Genomic DNA, 24,442 nt, shown 5'->3' with positions numbered 1-24,442 from the left:
GTTTAAATGATGTCGCACTTCACTCTCATTTAATATTTGGATGTTTAGACAAAATTGGGATGTTATTGTTGAAATGTTGCATTTATGACAAAAGGAATTACTAGCATATTAATTATGTCACTAAGTTGAAATCAAATTTGTTTCATGAGAATGAAAATGAAACGTTTACATCGTGAACATATATATATATCTATATCCTAAAGGTATTTTAGAGTGGGTATTGTTGATGTGTGTTTTATGACTCACCAAACAGTAGAACAAAATACCGAAATATCTTATCCTCTCTTGAATAAAGTCTTGTGTATGATAAGATTGCTAGAAGATCATACAATGACTTCAAGGTTCCTTTAATGCCAGGTCTTGATTGTGGATAAGATCGGTGGTTGATGTGATTTTCTGATTATCACAAGGGGCCTTATGTGTTTATTCATATTCATTTCAAGCCATACTAGATGTGGGAGCTATCTTAAGGTTTTGCAATGAAGCACTTTTCTTGGATTTTTCACAGAATATGTAGAAATTAAATAGGATGGGGTTCAAGAATTCTATTCTAATCCTAAGAGTAGTGATAACAACAAATAGTATTCTAGTGGACAAATTCCTCAACTTACTGAATTCTGCTTCGCCAAGTTATACTACAACTAAGCATGAACCAGTGCAATCTTCAAGGGTTATGCCAAATATTTTTATATCACCGCATACACCATCATAAAGAACAGTGTATACGAATAATAGAAGTTGAGCATATGCATGAAAAGATTCAAGCTAACTTTACACAATGAATTAGAATCACTAAAACGTCAAAAGTATGAACCAAAGGAATTCATCAATACACCATCATATTCTCCATTGTAATCACCACACATTGACTATGCTAACCTTAATCTACTTGAAGAAATTTAGGAGAACAAGCAAGCACTAAGACACGTCAAGTATTCACCAAACTCCAATGAAAACTTTATTATCTTAGTAGCTCATAGAAACAATCTCATAAAAATCTCTCTTACAAATGAGAAATGAGGCCTTTATATAGGTCCTCGATTACAACGGGTGGCCCGGATGATCACAATAATCGATGACCGAGATCATGCCACATCAGTCCTAATTAGGGTTAGGGCAATGGAAAGGAATCTACATTAATGCCATAAGGAATCCACCACTATAGTGGGTAATAAATGCCCACCATGCATGCTAATTTAAGAAGGAGTGGGGTGTAATAAATGATCCCTATGCACACCCACTCTGCATTTAATGCATCTATCCTTGATTTTTTTGCCTGAAAGATCGAAATTGATCTAATACTATTTCCAACTCCTCTATACTGATGCTTGGTGTAGATTCTTGCTTGAATTCTAGAACTACAATTGCTCTTTCTGCTTTTCCCAAGCTTTCATCCCAATCTCGTAGTAAGTCCTTAGTAGTGTGCATTGTATTTGAGAAGATGGAGAAGTTCTCAAAATCATCTCTTCCATATAAGTTTAGCTGAAAGAATTCCTCTAGCTTGACTTTCAGATTATCAGTTGTCATTTCCTCTTCCCCTAATCTTTGTGATAACAAGGATGCAACTGCATTTGATATTCCTTGCTTGATGTTATCAACAATCTTTTTCCATCGACTGGATTCCTTGGTAAAGCTCTCAAACATTTCCTTAGCCATGATCACTGCACTGTACCATCAAAAAAAATCATAGAAATCCCCCTTGCTAATAACTCAAGCATCAATCAATTCTTCCTTTAGGGTATCCATCAGACTTTGAATGTTGGCAATCACCTCTTCTTGGTAAATATGCTCATCCACACATGATTCATCCATGCACTGAATCCTAGAGACTGCAACCAATGCCCTATTGTGCACTTGCACTAATTCTTCTGCATGTTTTAAGGCTACCTCTTGAATTCCTTCGATCCAAATCTTTGCACCCTAAGAAATCTGCTTGATTTTGTCAATATCACCTACCACTTAACTGGATCACCTGTTGGAGGGACAAATGATGGACCTTCCTCTCTTACTGGATGAGGCAAGTTATTGATGTACTGACATAAGAACCAAATTTCTCTTTTCAACTTTTCATACCCTTCTTCTACTTTCTTCAGCCTATCCTTCAAAGCCTGTGTGGAGTCATCAAATTCTTCTAATATTTGTTCTCGAGAGGCCTAACCAAGATTTACTTCTATAACATGATATTCATTTGGAGTGATCTAATTTTTCCCTTTGTCAACTGTGGGAGTTACAATCTACAAGATTCTGGATCCTGATTCTCCTCTGATGAATTTAGTATATCTTTTTTCTTTCCCTTGTTCTTCTAATCGGTTTGATCAGTAAAAAAATTTCCTGTAATTCAATTGCTGGATCAACCTCCTTTTGTTGATGTAATTGAATTCATTGCCTCAACCATTGCTTATACTTTGGTCCCCTGGAATTACCAATTGTTCTTTCCTTTGGACTGCTCGAATGTCAATCTCTTCTTCACCTCTTGGACTATCCATTGTAACCTAAGGAACTATAGCTTTGGCACTTAGAAGATGTATTGCTACCCTTGGATTTTCTTCCTCTAGTGGACCATCTCCATCATTAATCATTTCTCACTCTAAGATCGTGGCAAGACTTTCTTTTGTAACAATATCTTGATCTCTCCCTCTTTCTTGCATGGATTTTTTATAAGCATTTATACTCAACCTATCATGAATTGGCATATTCAAATTATCTTCTTTCTCAAATCTCCTTATACTTGTCCCCACATCCTGCCTTTCAAAAGTTTCGATCTCTTGGACACTTGGAGTTCGACTTGGAGAAGAGGGAGCATGTGTTTCTGCTTTTTATTTTGAGATTCCTGGATGACTTCCTCAATCCTAGAATGCTTTTCTCGAGGTACCTCCTTCCCTTACTTGGTTCCTACATCTTTGGATGGAGTTCTCCTTTCTTCAATAGTCCCTTCAGATATTTGTCTTGATCTTTCATCCCTAAGTGGTCTGTGGCCAAGCAACCTATATGTGAATCCATTAGCTGGTGTAACTAGTTTTTCAAGCTTACGCTCGATCCACCACTTTGTAAAATCTAAGATTGGTTTTGAAAGGGCTTCAAGATCTATAATTTCTTTCTTCTTCCAATCAAATGGTTGAGCTATCATTTTTGGATTGAATCCTTTTCGCATCACATTTGGGTCCTCCTCCATTCGATCAGGAACCTTGAATATGTTGCATGTTCGAATAATGTTCAATGGTAGTCTTGAATGCAATCTTTTTCTAATCTCATTCTTGTCTGCTGCATTTGCCCAAAGTCTTCAAGGTGAAACTTGTGTTGGTACTTTGACTCTCCTACTGATGAGATCTTGTTGAAAGGATCAGAATCATTCCCCTTTAGATAAAGCGGAAGGCGAAAGAAGTGGAGCTCATCTGATGATTTCTCTACAGCTTTTAGACATGGGCATACCTCATTTTTCCCTTCTCCTATGGATATTGGAAACAACAATCCCAACTTCTTCTTCCCTTTCTGAATTTTGTCATAGGCAGTAAGTTGTCGAGTAAGCTCTAACAAGACCATCTTATCCGTTGGATACCTAGGAAGTTTGTATGGCTCCGTGGAGAATCCTTGAACTCGGATGTATGAAAAGGTAGGAAACTAAATGAACTAGGTGCCATATTCTTCAACCAACTTCATTACACCCATTAACATTCTTATATGTGGCCTCTTTTGTAGTGTTCTTACTATGCACATGGAAAATATATCATTAACCCTCATGTAATCATCCTTTGAATACAAATGCTACTCTGGGTAACATTCGTGGATTTTGAGGTGTTGGCTTCCGCTTCCAATTGGTCCTTTGCATCATAGTCCATCATAATTTGTCCTCCGTGCTAGCATGTAGATGACATAGGAGCTCATGTAAAATTTCCTTGTATGCTCTAGATTCATCAACTACTCATTTAGGTTATCACTTATGAGCCCAGCCCAATCTATTATGTCACCTTCCTCCATTACCTGCTCAACAAAATACCACATCCAAGATTTAAACCTATAAGAATAAGGCATGCCAAATATGCGAATCAACATCATGACCATATCACTATATTCCCTCTAAAAGTCGAGCCATACTATTTCTTTAGGAATCTTGGAATGATGTGGTCTATTCTTTTTCAACCATCTTTTGTTGATTATTTCTTTACAAAAATTGATTCCAGATGTATAGATTCTTAGTGCTTGCTCTTGTGTTTTTGTGACCATCCTTGGATTTGAAGGAATTCCAAATGCTTCAGAAATGGATGCTGGAGAAAAATCTACCAAAATATTTCGTTCAAAATCTCGTATGGTTCTGTCTCTAGGACTGTAATGCTTGGTACATTCCACAATTAACTCTGGATGCTGAAAAGAAGGAGGGAAACCAGCTGCAACAAAAATTGCACTTCTCACAATTTTTGTAGTGAGGTGTGTTGGGTGATAGTCATTATATCTGAGCATTCTCTGGTTAAAATCTTTCAAATCAAGGCTGCCAAGACTTGTATCTCCAATTTCTGTCCACTTTGACACGATTTTGGATTCAGGATAGAATCCTCTCCTTTCATTATTTATCAATTGTCCTCACATTTCTCTTGTTCCCCTGGGCTCTGCCATTTTCTTTTCCTGCAAAATAGAAAACATACATACATAAGACTATGTAAGGAAAGCGTTAAAAACAACATATATGACTTGTCCATACGACAAAGATTTTGAATTTTCGCCAAAATTTCCATACTCCTTTCAAGATTGACTTTTCAACACTTCCACAAGAAAAAATGAAATTCCACAACTCACTGGAAAGAAAATTCCTTACTAATAGGATTTAAAATCTTCTGTCATGAATTCCCAGACAATTCGTGAACAGTTTCAGAAAATTTCTCAAAAAAAAAAAAATCGACTTCCTTGAATTGCTCAAATCTTATTCCTATTCTCGATCTGCTCTTCAAATTTTTGTGTGAGCTTGAATGAATGAGAGGGTATCTTATATAAATCATTCTTCAAAAATATGCCTTTAAAGCTGCAGACTAAGATTAGGTAGTTGCTTTACTTAACCATTAAGGTTTCCATTTTTTGTGCCACTTGTCACCTTTTTGCTACTTGATTGAAAAAGTTGCTATCTTTAATGCTCTTAACTTCATGATGAAGCTAAGTATTTCTATTTTGATTTTTTTATTTTTTTTATTAATTAAATATCAAATTAAAAAAATATCAATATTTAATTAATTTCCATTTTTAAATGAAAAATGAAGTTCATTTGCAACTTTTCTCCATTTTTATTTTTGGATTATTAAAAAAAATCAAATTAAATATTACTAAACTAATATTTAATTTTTTAATGTAAATCCAAAAAAAAAAAAAAATCTTTTGAAGGAAAATCATTTTTTCGCTTTTCCTCTCTGAATACAACTTTCACTTCATAAGAAAATTCATCCTTCTAAATTTTTTGATTTTTTTTCCAAAATTTTCAATATTCGCTTTTCACGATTTTTGAACAAATTATGGTGCTCCAATCAATTTACGGGAGTAGGTTTTCTATGAAATCAAGGATTTTTCTTTTGCACAATATTTCCCTACTCCTTCATATTTGCAGTCCATGATTTTCGGAGCGGGCTTTTTATGAAATGGTAGATTTTCCTTTATTCCTCCACTCCTGCTAACTTGCGCTCCATGATTTCCAGAGTAGAATTTTTATGGAGTGAAGGATTTTCCTTTATGAAATTTTTCCATGACTCCTTCAAGTCTATGCTCCATGCTTTATAGAAAGCAAAATTTTCAAGGAATGAGGGATTTAGTTTTTCCATGACTTCTTCAAAACTGCACTCCGTGCCTTAATGGAAAGAGGGATTCTTAAGGATTGGAGGAATTTTAGTTTTTCCATGACTTCTTCAAAACTGCACTTCGTGCCTTAATGGAAAGCGAGATTTTTAAGGATTGGAGGAATTTAGTTTTTTTGTGACTTCTTCAAAACTGCACTCCGTGCCTTAATGGAAAGCGGGATTCTCAAGGATTGGAGGAATTTTAGTTTTTTCATGACTTCTCCAAAACTGCGCTTCGTGCCTTAATAGAAAGCAGGATTCTTAAGGATTGGAGGAATTTTAGTTTTCCTTTGACTTCTTCAAAACTGCACTCCATGGAAGAAAGAAAAAAAATCTGGCAACAAAAATTTTAAAAATAGAAAGAGGGGCCCTCGGCTGGGGCGATGGTGACTGGTGGTCACAACATCTGGCAACTGCACGAGTGAAATGTTACAAGCATTTCAAGGATAAGACTTAATCTGAACTCAGAATCTCTGGTTTCTCTATCTTACGTCATCAATAAGAGAGAAAACAAGCTCAAAAGGGGAGAATAATCATATATTGGATCAAAAACATGTTTACTCTATGACAACCTGAGTGTGTGTAATTTATATTAATTCCATCTCAACAAGACCACTCTGAAATCCTAGGATTAATCATGACAAATTATTGATTCCTCTTGACTTCAAAAGCATCCTGGACATTTCCTCACTGCCAGTCAGGCGTCCATAGCCCCAATGAATTTGTCGCTGTAAAACCAATGGAGATTGCTCCACTTCTGACGAATTATTCTTTAGAACACCTATGGAGATTTCCACGTACCCCCAAAGCCAATCTCATTATTTCATCATTTTTCTCTTTTTCCTTGGCTTGTAAGCAATGAAGCTTACCATGGGTTTAGGAGTTACAGTGGCGCTGAAGCAAGATTTTAAAATTTTCACAATTCATGACCTTTCCAAAGACACATAAATTGACTTAGAGCAATAGTTAAGAGTGTGAAATATGTGGCAACCTCAGAGTTCATAGGTCAAGACACAATGTATGATTAACCTTCTAAGTCAAGTATTTTTTCTAACCTATTGAAAATATATGAAGGATAGCCAAGATTTTAATGCTCTTCATAACAATTATCCAAGAAATGAAATAAACAAAACTTGGTGAAATCTTCAGATGAAGTAACCAAATCATCACATCACCCCACTTGCAAAAAGAGATTCTCACAACTATGAGCCACCTAGCAAAAGTCAAAATTGAAGACAAAGCCAAAAGAAGAAAGAAAACCAAACCACCCGAGGAAGACAACCCAGGGAAAAATAAAACAAAACAAACAAGGGAAAGAAACCTAAACTATGCAAAGCCAAAACTCCTAACCAAGAGAGGGGAGACAAACCAAAACCCCCACCTTACTAAAAAAAAAGGGAAAAAACAAAAACAAAAACACACCATAAAGGAAAACCTAAACTAACTATGTAAAAGTTAGGCTTTACAAAGAAAACCTAAGGGTAGAAATAATGCTTGAGGAATTGCCCATTGATAGGCAATTGGACTTCCTTTCTTGTTAGAGTCTTAAGCTTGAATGCATTATCTCCCAAAATTTTAGAAATCTGATAAGGACCTTTCCATGGATTATCAAACTTGTCATGTCCACCCTTCTTTTCATGTGCCTTATCCCAGTGAAGTACCAGATCTGAAATTCGAAATTCTTTAACCTTTGCCAATTTGTCAAACTATCTCTTAACAACTCCTTGATGTTTAGCAAAATTTTCCAATGCTTCATCCCTCTTCTCTTCCAAGTGCAATAATTGGGTCAAACGTGTCTACACTCTATCTTCTCCTTCCATAAATCTTGCATGAATCGTAGTGTTGGAATCCTCAATTGGATAGGAAAAACTAGATCTTGTCTGTAGACCAAATGATATGGAGATGTCCCCAAAGAACTCTTTATTCTGATCCTATCTGCCCAAAGTGTGAATCTCAGCTGTGCATGCCAATCTCTAGGGTTATTGTCTAATAACTTCTTCATTGCACTTAATAGATTTTTGTTTGTTGATTCTGCCAATCCATTCCCTTGCGGATAGCAGTTTGATGAAAATTTTAGTGTGATCCCATAGTCAAATGCCCAGTTTAAGAACTTCAACAATCTAAACGCTAGCCCATTATCACATACAAATGCATGGGGACATCCAAACCTGGTAATGATATTTTCTTCAAGAAATTTGATAACAACCTCTATTGTACAATTTTTTAGCGATTGAGCCTCAGTCCATCTGGTGCAATAGTCTGTAGCAGTTAGGATATACTGGTGGTGTCCTGATGATGGTGGATTGATGGGACCGATGAAATCTAACCCCCATTTTCTGAACGATTTTACTTCAATAATAGGTTATAATGGCATGGTAGGATTTCTTTCACGTGTCGCAGCTATTTGACATGTGTGACAAGTCTTCACGTGTTCATAAGTGTCTTTAAACAAGGTTGGCCAATAATACCCTGCTCTTGATATTTGATGAGCCATAGCCAAACCACTTCCATGACCAGTTCCATATTTACTATGAAAATGCTCAATGACGTGTCTAGCCTCTTCCTTTACAACACATCTCAAATAAACCCCATCATGATTCTTTCTATATAGCACAGATCCTTGAAGCATAAAATTTTGACTCTTCATTCTCAATGAACACTTTTGAACAGAGTTCAAGTCTGATGGAGACTTATGGTTTAGCAAATAATGAACAATATCATCATACCATTCATCTGGGGATACTTCTTCTAACACATATACTTGTTCTACTAATCCAAGACCAGTTGTAGACAAAGTTTGAGCTAGAGCTTGTCCTCGTACCAACCTCATTGGTTGTATCTCCATGTCATATTCTTGAATAATTGCCATCCACTTTCCTCTTCTTTCTCCCAATTCATTCTGCATTAGCAAAGTCTTTACTGGTGCATCAGGAACTATTGCATAAACCTTGCTTCTTAGGATGTAATTTCAAAATTTCTTTATTGCTTTCACCAAAGCATAAGCTTGTTTTTCAACATTCGGATATCTCAATTCTACATTTTTCATGGGTGAACTCATGAATGCAATAGGATGTTCATCCTGATCATCTTCCTTCTGGGTGAGGATTGTTGCACAAGTGTGTTATGAGGCAAAAGAATATATATAAAAAGGCTTGGTGTAGTTAGGACTCAACAAAATAGGAGCATCCACAATTGCTTGCTTGGTTTCTTCGAATACCTTTTTTGCTGTAGATGTCCAATCTATCCTTGCTCCTTTCTTTAGCATGTAATTTAATGGCCTTACTATCTCTACAAATCCAGTTATGAACTTCCTTACAAAGTTAATTTTACCAAAGAATGACTTTAGTTCTTTTTGACTAGCTAGGAATCCTATCTTTGATATTGCCTCAATGCGCTCAGGATCAATTGAGATTCCTCTTTCTGATATTACATGTCCTAACAATTTTCCTTTAGTAACAACAAACGTGCATTTCTTTGGATTCAAGGAAATCCCATATCTTCTACATCTTTGGAAGATTCTCCTCAAATCACTAATGTGATCTTCCCTACATCGAGAGAATACCATGAGATCATCCATGTAAATGATGATGCACTTCTTTACCAGGTCTCTAAAAGCATAATCCATGGCCCTTTGAAAAGTGGCTCCTACATTGATCAAACCAAAAGGCATTCTTCTATAAGCAAATGTACCCCATTTTGTTGTGAATGTCGTCTTTAGTCTATCTTCTTCTTCTACCATCACTTGGTTATATCTAGAATAACCATCTAAAAATGACAACATTTGAGAACCGTTAACAACTTGTATCACTTCATCTAATGACGACACTGGATAATTATCCTTCTCTGAAGCTCTGTTGAGATTTCTAAAGTCCACGCACAACCTTATCTCTCCATTCTTCTTTCTAACAGGTACAAGGTTGGCGATCCATGTTGAGTGTCAAACTGGGAATATAATCCTTTCTGACAATAACTTTTTCACTTCTTGATGTATTAGTGGTTCTAACAATGGATTCATTTGTCTCTACCTTTGTCTACATGGTTTACTATTTGGCTTTAATAGAATGGTATGTGTAATGAGAGACGTATCATATGTCTTCAGATCTTCATATCCCCAAGCAATCACATCAGGGAACTCCTTCATAAGCTTCAATATTTCATCCTTTTCTATGGGGGTACAAACTTTCCCGATAAATACATTCTTGACATTTTCTCTCGTTCCCAAGTTCACCTTTTCACATTCCCCTCTTTCAATACTTTGGTACTTGAGGAAACTTAGTCTTTCGCCATCAAAAATTCTCTCTAGTTCAATCATTCCTTTTGGAACGATATTTTTCCTTAAATTCATAATCTCATCGATTTCAAATTGAGCTTGTTGTTGTTCTCCTTCATTTATGACTTGTGCTTCAAATACCCTTGAGCTTGTCAGAAAATCAAGAATATGCTTGTCAACTTCAAACACTTGAAAATTTGTGATGTTGTCAGGAACTGATGGTATTGAAGTCAACTCAACTGTAAATTTCTTCACACAATCCATGGCTAATGGTTCTAATGAACTTGTAGATTGAGCCAAAGAGTTTGCTACTGGATTGCTTGTTTGACTTATCCTTTAAATATTGAAAGCATCAAAGCTTTCGATTAGGTCCCAAACTCTATTGCAATACTGACCCAATCTTTTATCATGGCATGTACATTTCTTGCGTACCTATCCAATGACTATGTCTGAATCTCCACATACATGTAGGATTTCGGCACCCTTTTTGATAGCGAGGAGCAAAACAATGACAAATAATTCATGCTCAGCCACATTATTAGTACAAGGGAATTACAACCTATGTGCTTCCAAATATGTTTCTCTAGTTGGGCTGAAGAGTTCAACACCAGCTCCACTACCTTTCTTTGATTTGGATCCATCAAAGGATAGAGTCCATATTTGATCATGTTCATATTCCATGGGTGATCTTACCTTTGAATCCTTGGATTCTTTTTGATGTTCTTCTTGTCCTATTTTACCTTCTCGAATTCTTTCTTGTTGTGGGTCTAAAATTTTCATACAGGATGAGTTCATTCTGACCACATTTTCTGCTATCCATGCTTGTGGAACCATTTTAGAAACTTGTGCAATTGCTTCTTTGCACATGGTGCATGATATCTCAGAATGAAAAGCATCATGTATTCTACACCAGTTGGGTAACAATAGATTTTGAATGGATGCATCTTTTCCTAGTTCAACTTCCTGCTTAATGCTTTTTAGGACAAAATTCCTAAAATTTTCAAACATTCCTTCATTTAATGATGGTTCTAAATTATCCATAACTGGTACCTTAGCGAAAGTTGGAGTCACATCAGGACATCCCCCTTGATTGTAACCTTGCAACATTAAAACCTCTCTAGTTTTGGGAATATATGATCCCAAAGTGATTTCCATAAACAAGATCTCATTGTGTTCACCATACTCAGTGATCAACAATCGGAGCCTTGGAGTGCTCTCTATCCTTATCTGATTGGGAATTCCCTTCCGTGGGAGTCACATGTGTGAAAAGTCCATTGCAATATAACCATTCAATTTCCTTCCCCAATCTCTACTAAGAAGCATGCCATACCCTTCAGGAATATCCACAACAGATATGTCAATACAACTTTGAACATGTGGATCAGAGGCCAATTGCATGTGAATATTATTCAACTCTCCCATGACTGTGACTTTAGTTTTATCCAATTGTGTGACTTTCTTATCAGTATGAAGTGGAATCAATCCCAAAATTCTACATATGTCCAATGATATTACATTACTTGATGCACCAAAGTCAATTAAACAATTATGTAACATTTTTCCGAAAATTCTAATAGATACTAGGAAAGGTGCAGGTTCCTCCTTCCCTTGATAAAAAACCACTGGCTTCTACCCTTTTGAATCAAATGTCTCATTGTTATGTATAGAATTTCTCCCATTTTGAGTTTTCATGGAACTTTCCACTATAGGAGAATTATCTTTGATCATTTCTAGTGATGGATCCTTTGAAGATACTTGTCCATTTGATGTAACCTTCTGATCATCCTGAGAGTTTTGCACCATTCCAATGAAACTTGAAGGATTCTCAGCAAGCTTAGATGCATATGGTGATACATCATCTGCAACATTGGTGTTTTACGCAAAATTGTATTGTTGGACATTGGATACCCCTCTTGGAGGATGTGATACATTTTGAGAAACAATCTTTGTGGGGGCGTCATTGAAGCTTTCCAATAATGTATCTCTAATTTTTGAAATCTTCATCAATTCATATAGTGGAAGACTCACTTTAATTTTCTTGAATTCATCTAGTACATAAGAACTCAACCTTTTCAATTCCTCTCTAGAAGGACTTCCTTTCTATGTTTGTCCTGGATTTTCACATTGCCTTTGTTCTCCTTGTTGAGCAAAGGATTGAAGGTTATTCTTTCCTTTATCACTTTGTGAAGAATTTTTCATAGGAGATTGGCCTCTATCTCCTTGAGAGCTTGTGAGTTGTCGATATTCAAGGGAGTCTCTGAGAGGCTCAGGATTATTGTTAGCATTTGGATGTGGGGGAGTTGAAAAGTTATTTGGAGGAATTGATGATGTTAATGGCTCATGGTTCCTATAATTCCTCTGATATGTCTTTATTGGAGTATTACCAGATGTTTGTTGATAAGCTTGCACTTCACTTGTCCCTTCCACCAAGACACTATTATATAGAGGAGGAAATAAAAATCCATCCTTATGTAGTGATTCATTCAGGGATACTAGTGGAGGTTGATTTTTTGGTGGGACTTGATAACGCAGCATCTCTGTAGGACCATTTGCTCAAGCTGGTGGGAATTTTTGACTAGCTTTTATTGGCATGTAATCTTGAGAATTAGGAGGAGGAAACTTAAAATCATCAAAAACCAATGATTGGTCATATCTTGGTGAGGGTACAATCTCATATCCCGTAGGAGGAGGATTCTTAGATGTGGTAGTGTTCCTCCCTTCTCCCTTGAAAATATCCACTACTCTTTGAAATTCATGACACTGTAATTCTGAATGTTAACTAGTCTCATGTAATCTACACCATCTGAATAGTTTAGCTTCTGCTAAGAAAACTTTATCAGCTGGGCAATTCTCAGATGGAGGATTATCCAATGGTGATGGTATGCCTCCATTATTTGGATTAGTGTTCCATGATCTTCTTTGATGACCTTGGTTATTATTACGATATCCTTGATTACCTTCATTGAATCCTTGGTTGTGTCCTTGATTACTATCATGATGTGGAGGGGTATTCCCTTGATAACCTCGGGTGCTACCTTGATATGACTGATAATTCCTTTGTGCATTTTGCAATTGATTATTTTGATTTCTAAGGTAAGTGACCTCTGTGGAAAACTTTTTCACTTGTTCAATCAAATCTCTCATCTCATCTTTTTCCTCTTGGGTCCTTGTAGAATTTGTCGTGTTCTGGAGATAAATTGGTTATGTGGGCATTGCCTGTGACATAGGTGCTCGAGGGTGCAATACCAACTGGCTCAGAGGGGCAGGAACTGGATTGATAGTCAGAGCATAATTCAAAACTCCTTGATTCAATGCATTTGCATTTCCAAAATAGCAAGGTGCTCCATTCGTAGTTGCCGGTGATTGTAAACTAACTTTCTCTTCCTCAGCATATGCTTGGATCAAACTTGCAGGAGCCGGATGAGTTTTTTGAACAAACATAGATGTGAAACAGTCTAGGGCTACATAGTAGATAGGTCGTGCTACATCATCTCCTATGCGATATGGATCACGCAATCTCGAATAAGCCCTTTGAAATCAGTTATTGAAAGCACCAATTGATTCATGTTCTTGTCTCCTTATCTCGATAAATTGTCTATACAATTCTGCAGGGGTGATAGGTAATCTGAACTTCCCGAGGAATGCATCCTTCAATTGTTGCCAAGTCTATATTGAATTTGAAGGTATGTTGATATACCAGTAAAATGCTTCCTCACCCAATGAATAAGGGAATAGTCTACATGCAACATCCTCATCTTGCACGTTTCTATTCTGGAGGACATCCTCAAAAATTTTAATGTGTTGATCAGCAGTGCGATTCACATCATTCACAAAGAATTTAGAACAAAAGTGTTCGGGATTCTTTGGCATATTATTTTATGCAGAAAATGTTGCAAGGGGTGATGCATTCTATGGACGCCATTTCTAGGCCATTGCTAGAACTTGTTGTTGGATAGTTGCAAGTGAAACAACTTGTATAGGTATTTGAACAAATAACTGTTGAATTTGTGTCGCTCCTGGTGGAACTCCTCCTTGGATTGATCCTTGTTCTTGATGTTGAGGTGGTGGAGTTTGGAATATCCTTGTGAGATCAGCTACACTTGGTGAATTCAGACTCGTAGATGCTTCTTTATTTCCTCGCCTAGGCTTTGGATCAAAACTCAACTCTTGTAATTCGTGCACTCCCGGGGTGAATCTCAAGGATCTTTGATGTACCTTGGGCGAGGATGAATTAATGTTCTCTAGTATGTGAAACTACTATGAAATCCTTTAGTTAAGGCCCTCCTTCTAGTGCCAGTTTCTGTTGATGTGTGTTTTATGACTCACCAAATAGTAGAACAAAATACTGAAATATCTGATCCTCTCTTGAATAAAGTCTTGTGTATGCTAAGATTGCTAGAAGATCATACAATGACTTCAAGGTTCCTTTAATGCCAGGTCTTGACTGTGGATAAGATCGGTGGTTGATGTGATTTTTTGATAATCACAAGGGGCCTTACGTGTTTATTCATATTCATTTCAAGCCATACTGGATGTGGGAGATATCTTAAGGTTTTGCAATGAAGTACTTTTTTTGGATTTTTCATAGAATATGCAAAAATTAAATAGGATGGGGTTTAGGAATTTTATTCTAATCCTAAGGGTAGTGATAAGAACAAATAGTATTCTGGTGGACAAATTCCTCAATTTACTGAATTCTGCTTCGCCAAGTTATACTACAACTAAGCATGAACCAGTGCAATCTTCAAGGGTTATGCCAAATATTTTCATATCAACGCATACACCATCATAAAGAACAATGTATATGAATAATAGAAGTTGAGAATATGCATGAAAAGATTCAGGCTAACTTTACACAATGAATTAGAATCACTAAAATGTCAAAAGTATGAACCAAAGGAATTCATCAATACACCATCATATTCTCCATTGTAATCACCACACATTGACTATGCTAACCTTAATCTACTTGAAGAAATTTAGGAGAACAAGCAAGCACTAAGACACGTCAAGTATTCACCAAACTCCAATGAAAACTTTATTATCTTAGTAGCTCATAGCAACAATCTCATAAAAATCTCTCTTACAAATGAGAAATGAGGCCTTTATATAGGTCCTCGATTACAACGGGTGGCCCGGATGATCACAATAATCGATGACCGAGATCATGCCACATCAGTCCTAATTAGGGTTAGGGCAATGGAAAGGAATCTACATTAATGCCATAAGGAATCCACCACTATAGTGGGTAATAAATGCCCACCATGCATGCTAATTTAAGAAGGAGTGGGGTGTAATAAATGATCCCTATGCACACCCACTCTGCATTTAATGCATCTATCCTTGATTTTTTTGCCTGAAAGATCAAAATTGATCTAATACTATTTCCAACTCCTCTATACTGATGCTTGGTGTAGATTCTTGCTTGAATTCTAGAACTGCAATTGCTCTTTCTGCTTTTCCCAAGCTTTCATCCCAATCTCGTAGTAAGTCCTTAGTAGTGTGCATTGTATTTGAGAAGATGGAGAAGTTCTCAAAATCATCTCTTCCATATAAGTTTAGCTGAAAGAATTCCTCTAGCTTGACATTCAGATTATCAGTTGTCATTTCCTCTTCCCCTAATCTTTGTGATAACAAGGATGCAACTGCATTTGATATTCCTTGCTTGATGTTATCAACAATCTTTTTCCATCGACTGGATTCCTTGGTAAAGCTCTCAAACATTTCCTTAGCCATCATCACTGCACTATACCATCAAAAAAAATCATAGAAATCCCCCTTGCTAATAACTCGAGCATCAATCAATTCTTCCTTTAGGGTATCCATCAGACTTTGAATGTTGGCAATCACCTCTTCTTGGTAAATATGCTCATCCACACATGATTCATCCATGCACTGAATCCTAGAGACTGCAACCAATGCCCTATTGTGCACTTGCACTAATTCTTCTGCATGTTTTAAGGCTACCTCTTGAATTCCTTCGATCCAAATCTTTGCACCCTAAGAAATCTGCTTGATTTTGTCAATATCACCTACCACTTAACTGGATCACCTGTTGGAGGGACAAATGATGGACCTTCCTCTCTTACTGGATGAGGCAAGTTATTGATGTACTGACATAAGAACCAAATTTCTCTTTTCAACTTTTCATACCCTTCTTCTACTTTCTTCAGCCTATCCTTCAAAGCCTGTGTGGAGTCATCAAATTCTTCTAATATTTGTTCTCGAGAGGCCTAACCAAGATTTACTTCTATAACATGATATTCATTTGGAGTGATCTGATTTTTCCCTTTGTCAACTGTGGGAGTTACAATCTACAAGATTCTGGATCCTGATTCTCCTCTGATGAATTTAGTATATCTTTTTTCTTTCCCTTGTTCTTCTAATCGGTTTGATCAGTCAAAAATTTTCTGTAATTCAATTGCTGGATCAACCTCCTTTTGTTGATGTAATTGAATTCATTGCCTCAACCATTCCGGAATGGGTATACTTTGGTCCCCTAGAATTACCAATTGTTCTTTCCTTTGGACTGCTCGAATGTCAATCTCTTCTTCACCTCCTAGACTATCCATTGTAACCTATTGGAGGGACAAATGATGGACCTTCCTGTCTTACTGGATGAGGCAAGTTATTGATGTATTGACATAAGGCCCAAATTTATCTTTTCTGCTTTTCATACCCTTCTTCTACTTTCTTCAGCCTATCCTTCAAATCCTGTGTGGAGTCATCAAATTCTTCTAATATTTTCTCTCGGGAGGCCCAACCAAGATTTACTTCTATAACATGATATTCATCTGGAGTAATCTAATTTTTCCCTTTGTCAACTGTGGGAGTTGCAATCTGCAAGATTCTGGATCCCGATTCTCCTCTGATGAATTTAGTATATCCTTTTGCTTTCCCTTGTTCTTCTGATCGGTTTGGTTGGTCCAAAATTTCCTGTAATTCAATTCCTAGATCAACCTCGTTTTGTTGATGCAATTGAATTCGTTGCCTCAACCATTCCGGAATGGGTATACTTTGGTCCCCTAGAATTACCAATTGTTCTTTCCTTTGGACTGCTCGAATGTCAATCTCTTCTTCACCTCCTCGACTATCCATTGTAACCTCAGGAACTATAGCTTTAGTACTTGGAAGATGTATTGCTACCCCTGGAGTTTCTTCCTCTAGTGGACCATCTCCATCATTAATCATTTCTCGCTCTAAGATCGTGGCAAGACTTTCTTCTGTAGCAATATCTTGATCTCTCCCTCTTTCTTGCATGGATTTTTCATAAGCATTTATACCTAACCTATCATGAATTGGCCTATCCAAATTCTCTTCTTGCTCAAATCTCCTTATACTTGTCCCCACATCCTGCCTTTCAAAAGTTTCTATCTCTTGGACACTTGGAGTTTGACTTGTAGAAGAGGGAGCATCTCCGTGTTTTTGCTTTTTATCTTGAGATTCTTGGATGACTTCCTCAATCTTAGAATGCTTTTCTCGAGGTACCTCCTTCCCTTTCTTGGTTCCTACATCTTAGGATGGAGTTCCCCTTTCTTCAATAGTCCCTTCAGATATTTGTCTTGATCTTTCATCCCTAAGTGGTCTGTGGCCAAGCAACCTATATGTGAATCCATTAGCTAGTGCAACTAGTTTTTCAAGCTTACGCTCGATCCACCACTTTGTAAAATCTAAGACTGGTTTTGAAAGGGCTTTGAGATCTATAATTTCTTTCTTCTTCCAATCAAATGGTTGAGCTGTCATTTCTGGATTGAATCTTTTTCACATCACATTTGGGTCCTCCTCCATTTGATCAGGAACCTTGAATATGTTGCATGTTCTAATAATGTTCAATGGTAGTCTTGAATGCAATCTTTTTCTAATCTCGTTCTTGTCTACTGCCTTTTCCCAAAAGTCTTCAAGGTGAACCTTGTGTTGGTACTTTGACCCTCCTATTGATGATATCTTGTTGAAAAGATCAAAATCATTCCTCTTTAGATAAAGTGGAAGGCGAAAGAAGTGGAGCTCATCTGATGATTTCTCTGCAGCTTTTAGACATGGGCATACCTCAATTTTCCCTTCTCCTATGGAAATTTGAAACTGCAATCCCAACTTCTTCTTCCCTTTCTGAATCTTGTCATATGCAGTAAGTTGTCGAGTAAGCTCTAACAAGACGATCTTATCTGTTGGATACCTGGGAAGTTTGTATGGCTCCATGGAGAATCCTTGAATTTGGATGTATGAAAAGGTAGGAAACCGAATGAACCAGGTGCCATATTCTTCAACCAACTTCATTACACCCATTGACATTCTTATATGTGGCCTCTTTTGTAGTGTTCTTACTATACGCATGGCAAATATATCATTAACCCTCATGTAATCATCCTTTGAATACAAATGCAACTGCGGGTAACATTCGTGGATTTTGAGGTGTTGGCTTCCGCTTCCAATTGGTCCTTTGCATCGTAGTCCATCATAATTTGTCCTTCATGCTAGCATGTAGATGACATAGGAGCTCATGTAAAATTTCCTTGTATGCTCTAGATTCATCAACTGCTCATTTAGGTTATCACTTATGAGCCCAACCCAATCTATTATGTCGCCTTCCTCCATTACCTACTCAACAAAATACCACATCCAAGATTCAAACCTATAAGACTAACACATGCCAAATATGCGACTCAACATCATGACCATATCATTGTATTCCCTCTGCAAGTCAAGCCATACTATTTCTTTAGGAATCTTGGAATGATGTGGTCTATTCTTTTTCAACCATCTTTTGTTGATTATTTCTTCACAAAAATTGATTCCAAATGTATAGATTCTTAGTGCTTGCTCTTGTGTTTTTGTGACCATCCTTGGATTTGAAGGAATTCCAAATGCTTCAGAAATGGATGCTGGAGAAAAATCTACCAAAATATTTCATTCAGAATCCTGGATGGTTCTGTCTCTAGAACTGTAATGCTTGGTACATTCCACAATTAACTTTGGATGCTGAAAAGAAGGAGGGAAACCAACAGCAGCAAAAATTCCACTTCTCACAATTTTTGTAGCTAGGTGTGTTGGGTGATAGTCATTATATCCGAGCATTCTCTAGTTAAAATCTTTCAAATCAAGGCCACCAAGACTTGTATCTCCAATTTTTATCCACTTTGATATGATTTTGGATTCAGGATAGAATCCTCTCCTTTCATTCTTTATCAATTGTCCTCGCGTTTCTCCTATTCCCCTAGGCTCTGCCATTTTCTTTTCTTGCAGAATAGAAAACGTACATACATAAGACTATGCAAGGAAAGCATTAAAAACAACAGATATGACTTGTCCATAAGACAAAGATTTTGGATTTTCGCCAAAATTTTCATACTCCTTTCAAGATTCACTTTTCAACACTTCTGCAAGGAAAAATGAAATTCCACAACTCACTGGGAAGAAAATTCCTTACTAATAGGATTCAAAATCTTCTATCATGAATTCCCAGACAAATCCTCAACAGTTTTAGAAAAGTTCACAAAAAAAAAAAATCTGCTTCCTTGAATTCCTCAAATCTTTTTCCTATTCTCGGTCTGCTCTTCAAATTTCTTTGTGAGCCTGAATGAATGAGAGGGTATCTTATATAAATCAGTCTTCAAAAAGATGCCTTTAAAGCTGCAGACTAAGATTTCGCAGCTGCTTTACTTAACCATTAAGGTTTCCATTTTTTGTGCCACTTGTCGCCTTTTTGCTACTTGATTCAAAAAGTTGCTATCTTTAATGCTCTTAACTTCATGATGAAGCTAAGTATTTCTATTTTGATTTTTTTTTTTTAGTTTTATTAATTAAATATCAAATTAAAAAAAAATCAATATTTAATTAATATCCATTTTTAAATGAAAAATCAAATTCATTTGCAACTTTTCTCCATTTTTATTTTTGGATTATTAAAAAAAATCAAATTAAATATTAGTAAACTAATATTTAATTTTTTAATGTAAATCCAAAAAAAAAAAAAAAAAAAATCTTTTGAAGGAAAATCATTTTTCCGCTTTTCCTCTCTGAATCCAACTTTCACTTCATAAGAAAATTCATCCTTCTAAATTTTTTGATTTTTTTGGGAAAATTTTCAATTTTCGCTTTTCACGATTTTTGAACAAATTCTAATGCTCCAATCAATTTACGGGAGCGGGTTTTCTATGAAATCAAGGATTTTTCTTTGCACAATATTTCCCTACTCCTTTAGATTTGCGCTCCATGATTTCCGAAGCGGGCTTTTTATGAAATGGCAAATTTTCCTTTATTCCTCCACTCCTGCTAACTTGTGCTCCATGATTTCCGGAGCGGACTTTTTATGGAGTGAAGGATTTTCCTTTATGAAATGTTTCCATGACTCCTTCAAGTCTGCACTCCACGCTTTATAGAAAGCGGAATTTTCAAGGAATGAGGGATTTAGTTTTTCCATGACTTCTTCAAAACTGCGCTCCGTGCCTTAATGGAAAGCGGGATTCTTAAGGATTGGAGGAATTTTAGTTTTTCCGTGACTTCTTCAAAACTGTGCTCCGTGCCTTAATGGAAAGTGGCACTCTTAAGGATTGGAGGAATTTAGTTTTTCCGTGACTTTTTCAAAACTGCGCTCCGTGCCTTAATGGAAAGCGGGATTCTTAAGGATTGGAGGAATTTTAATTTTTTCGTGACTTCTTCAAAACTGCACTCCATGCCTTAATGGAAAGCAGGATTCTTAAGGATTGGAAGAATTTTAGTTTTTCCGTGACTTCTTCAAAACTGCGCTCCGTGGAAGAAGGAAAAAAAAGCTGGCAACAAAAATTTTAAAAACAGAAAGGGGGGGCCCCGACTGGGGCGATGGTGACTGGCGGTCACAACAGGTATCTAACCACAATGAAAAATAAAATTAAAGTTCCTCTTACCATGTTTAAAACGGACACTATTTTTTTTGCACTTCCTCTATTTGAAAAAAAGGCTCTCTATTTTATTATATTAAAAAAAAAAAAAAAAAAACCAACCATAATTTAGGTCAGTTGTGCTCACAAAGTTTATAAATAAAAAGAATGAGATGCGAAAGGGGGGCATCGGCGGCTGGAAAGGTCTGGGGGAAAAGCAGGTGGAAATCCACGCAAGCACCAGGTTCTCTCTTGATTTCTGTCCAATTTACCAGTTTTCATGGGTAGCATTTGTGATTTCAGTGATAGCTAAAAATTCTTGGTGTCTGGTTGAAGATCTTAATGAAATTTAATTTGATTTTTCCTATTTTGTATCAAATATCAGAAAAATTGATAGTTCTAGACTTGTTAATGAACATGTAATCAGACGGTATTGTTTGAAATTGAGCTTTATAAAACCTTATTGCTTTGCCACGACTGTGAGGAATTAAAAGGCTGAAACAACAAGTTTTCCATTTTTCCTTACATCAAACCCTTCAGATTCTGCAAAGATTAGGAACGTCCAGCCCAAACTGGTTCACTATTTTTTTCCTTGGTATCATTTTTATCTTCTTCCAAATCTGTGTAGCCATCCTCTTCTTACTCAACCATGCAACATTTACGCTGAGATCTTTCCTCTGTTGGGACAAAATAAGGTGAATGTCCAATCTATTGTTTAGTAAATCAGTCGTGTTTATGTAGAGGTGTATATCATTAATTTTGATGAAGCTTTCAAGCTGAACATTTTCTTGCTCGACTTGACCCTTTTTTTGTGGATTGCTGCTCCATTCAGGGATAGAGAACTGGGCTTTGAATCCTTACTGTCCAGACAGCGGGGAGTGATTATAATACTAATCTCTAGTTGAACCACAGGCTTGAGTGGTTAAATTTAAAACTTCATCCGATGCCAACAATAGCCAAACCCTCTGAACTTTACCTCCCATTGTGCAAGAGTAATGATACTTTGAGCCGACATTCAGCAAACTTACAACATGTGAAATATGTACAAGCTTATGATGTAAGATTAAACGGACTTCAAATCGTGACACCAATCTCGTTCTAATATTTTAATTTTGTAACAATTGCATACCGTGTGATTGTATATATATATATATATATATATATATATATATATATGGATATCAACTACACATTGATGACAGAAAACGTAGGGAGCAGCTGTAAGGTTATAACCTGTTAGTTAAACACACCAATCAACATCCTTGAAGTAAATGCATATATGGTTGTATTCCCTTCTTATTGTAAAGAGGAAAAGGGGGGTATCACCAAGTCAAGTGTTAAAATAACCCCTAATGCTTCTGAGAACACAACAACCCTCTGAGAAAACATGGGAAATACATAAATTTGATGCCTTCATTTATTGTTCATTTCGGTCTTCTGTAAGAATGTGCAACGTGCTGGTTTTAGAGTTATGTACTATTTAGAAATGTTGTTGCTTTTGGCTTGATTTTGGGATAAATGTGTTCATGAGTAGATGAGTGTATCCAACGGCTAAAAACCTAAACTTCTGTATACTGTCACGACTTTGTGAGAAAGCCGTGGTGATTAAATGTGTTCTTGGAGACTTGCAACTATGCTAAAACATTTGATCCTGAGGCATGTTTTATCTGTCAGATTGATATTCTTAGTTCAACCAGCTTTTTCTATTTCAGTAAAGATAGTTTAAAGATGTGAGAGTTTAAAGATCAACGATTAGATAAACTCGTGAATCTCCTAACTGAATTCAGATGTATAATTATCTAGACTTGTATGTTCTTTTGTTCTCTTCTTGAAACTTCTATCTGTTTATTCCTTTCTGAGGGTGTGTGATTTTGTCCATGGAAGGGTGTAATCTCCTAACTGAATTCAGATGTATAATTATCTAGACTTGTATGTTCTTTTGTTCTCTTCTTGAAACTTCTATCTGTTTATTCCTTTCCGAGGGTGTGTGATTTTGTCCATGGAAGGGTGTAATGTGTTATTTAGGAGGGTGGGGATGGATGCATTTTAGTTTGCTTCTCTGAACTTTTCAAATTCTAAAAAGTAGGATTAATTATGTTTTGTCTCTCTTTTCAATAATGCTAACGAATTTAGTACTTGACAAAACCATTTATCTATTGTACTTATGTATGTTGTTTCTAACATAAAGCATATGTGAGTGACTATGCTTATTTAATCTTGCATATGAGTAGATATGTTTTATTTAAAAGAAATGTATAAGTGGGTAGATATGTTACAATTTTCTTTCACTACATATGAGTAGATGTGTAGTTATCTTTTCTTTTCCCTACCACATTTTGTGATTAGGCTACTAGGCACATGCTTGTATGTAGTATGTTTCATGGCTACACCAGATCCATCTGATCCATCTTGTTTTAGGAAGCTAGGCTTATCGTGCTAGGTTTGGGGCATTCTTCGTGTCAAAAAGAATTCCAGGGGAGAAAACACTTAGTGGTTGGTGAGGTAAAAGCATCTAGGCCACACTTCCATCTCAGATAGTAGATGGGCAACGTCTAATGGCTTTGGAGACCAAGTCACATGGAAGGATAGAGGGAAAAATTTGTCAAATCTATCTATTGTTTTATTCATCTCAAAGATGAACTTTATGATGTAACCTTGTAAATGGATAATGTAATTATGACAAACCCGTTGTACATGTGATCATCATATTTATCATGTGATAGTTGAAGGATGTTTGGATCAGCATCTTAATCTTATGTGGTAGTTAGTTTTCATACATCTTCGAAATAACTTTATGATGTGTCAAAATAGTTAGAAAATTAACTTCAATGATCATTATGTACTATTATTCATGTGTAAGCGATGAGATGGTTATTTGAAATCTACAACACCTTAAATAGTGTGTTGTATTCTTTTGTTACCAACAATTGCTCTTTGTAAATATAATTAATGATATCAAATGTAATTAATTATCACCATCATGATCTAAATGTGATCATTCTTTTGGGCATTCAAAAGATGTGGAATTGCATATCAATATCTTAATCCTAAAGTACTTATCTATGTACTAAATTCCTTATTTCATTTGAGATTAATGCAAACAAATAGCTTCTAACATTTTTAATTGGTTTTTTAAAATGGTTTTCTCACAAATTGTGTGATGTGGAATTTTAAAGTAATACATGGTTCTTACAATATCTGTGAAACCTAAAAACAACTCTATGCAAAATTCTTTTCAAGCAGAGAAATAGAATACAAACAATAGTTAACTATTCAAGAAACATTCACAAAAATCTAAAACCTAAAATCTTAATAATACCCAGTTTCAAAATAGAGACTGCTCTTTTTTATTGGGGGGGGGGGGGGGGGGGGGGGGGTTCGGGGTCAGGTTGTTGTAGGGATTTTTTTAATTTCAGATCTGAAAATTTAAAAAAAAAACTTAAATTGCATAGAATAATCTTGTGTTCAAAATATTATTATGTAAAATTATACAATGGAGTAGGCTACAA

The sequence above is a fragment of the Cupressus sempervirens genome, chromosome 3, assembly GCF_028749045.1.
Source record: "Cupressus sempervirens isolate cs-2001-9-10 chromosome 3, ASM2874904v1, whole genome shotgun sequence".
NCBI lineage: Eukaryota > Viridiplantae > Streptophyta > Pinopsida > Cupressales > Cupressaceae > Cupressus > Cupressus sempervirens.
The sequence above is the reverse complement of the archived record's forward strand: the minus strand, read 5'-3'. Positions refer to the sequence as shown.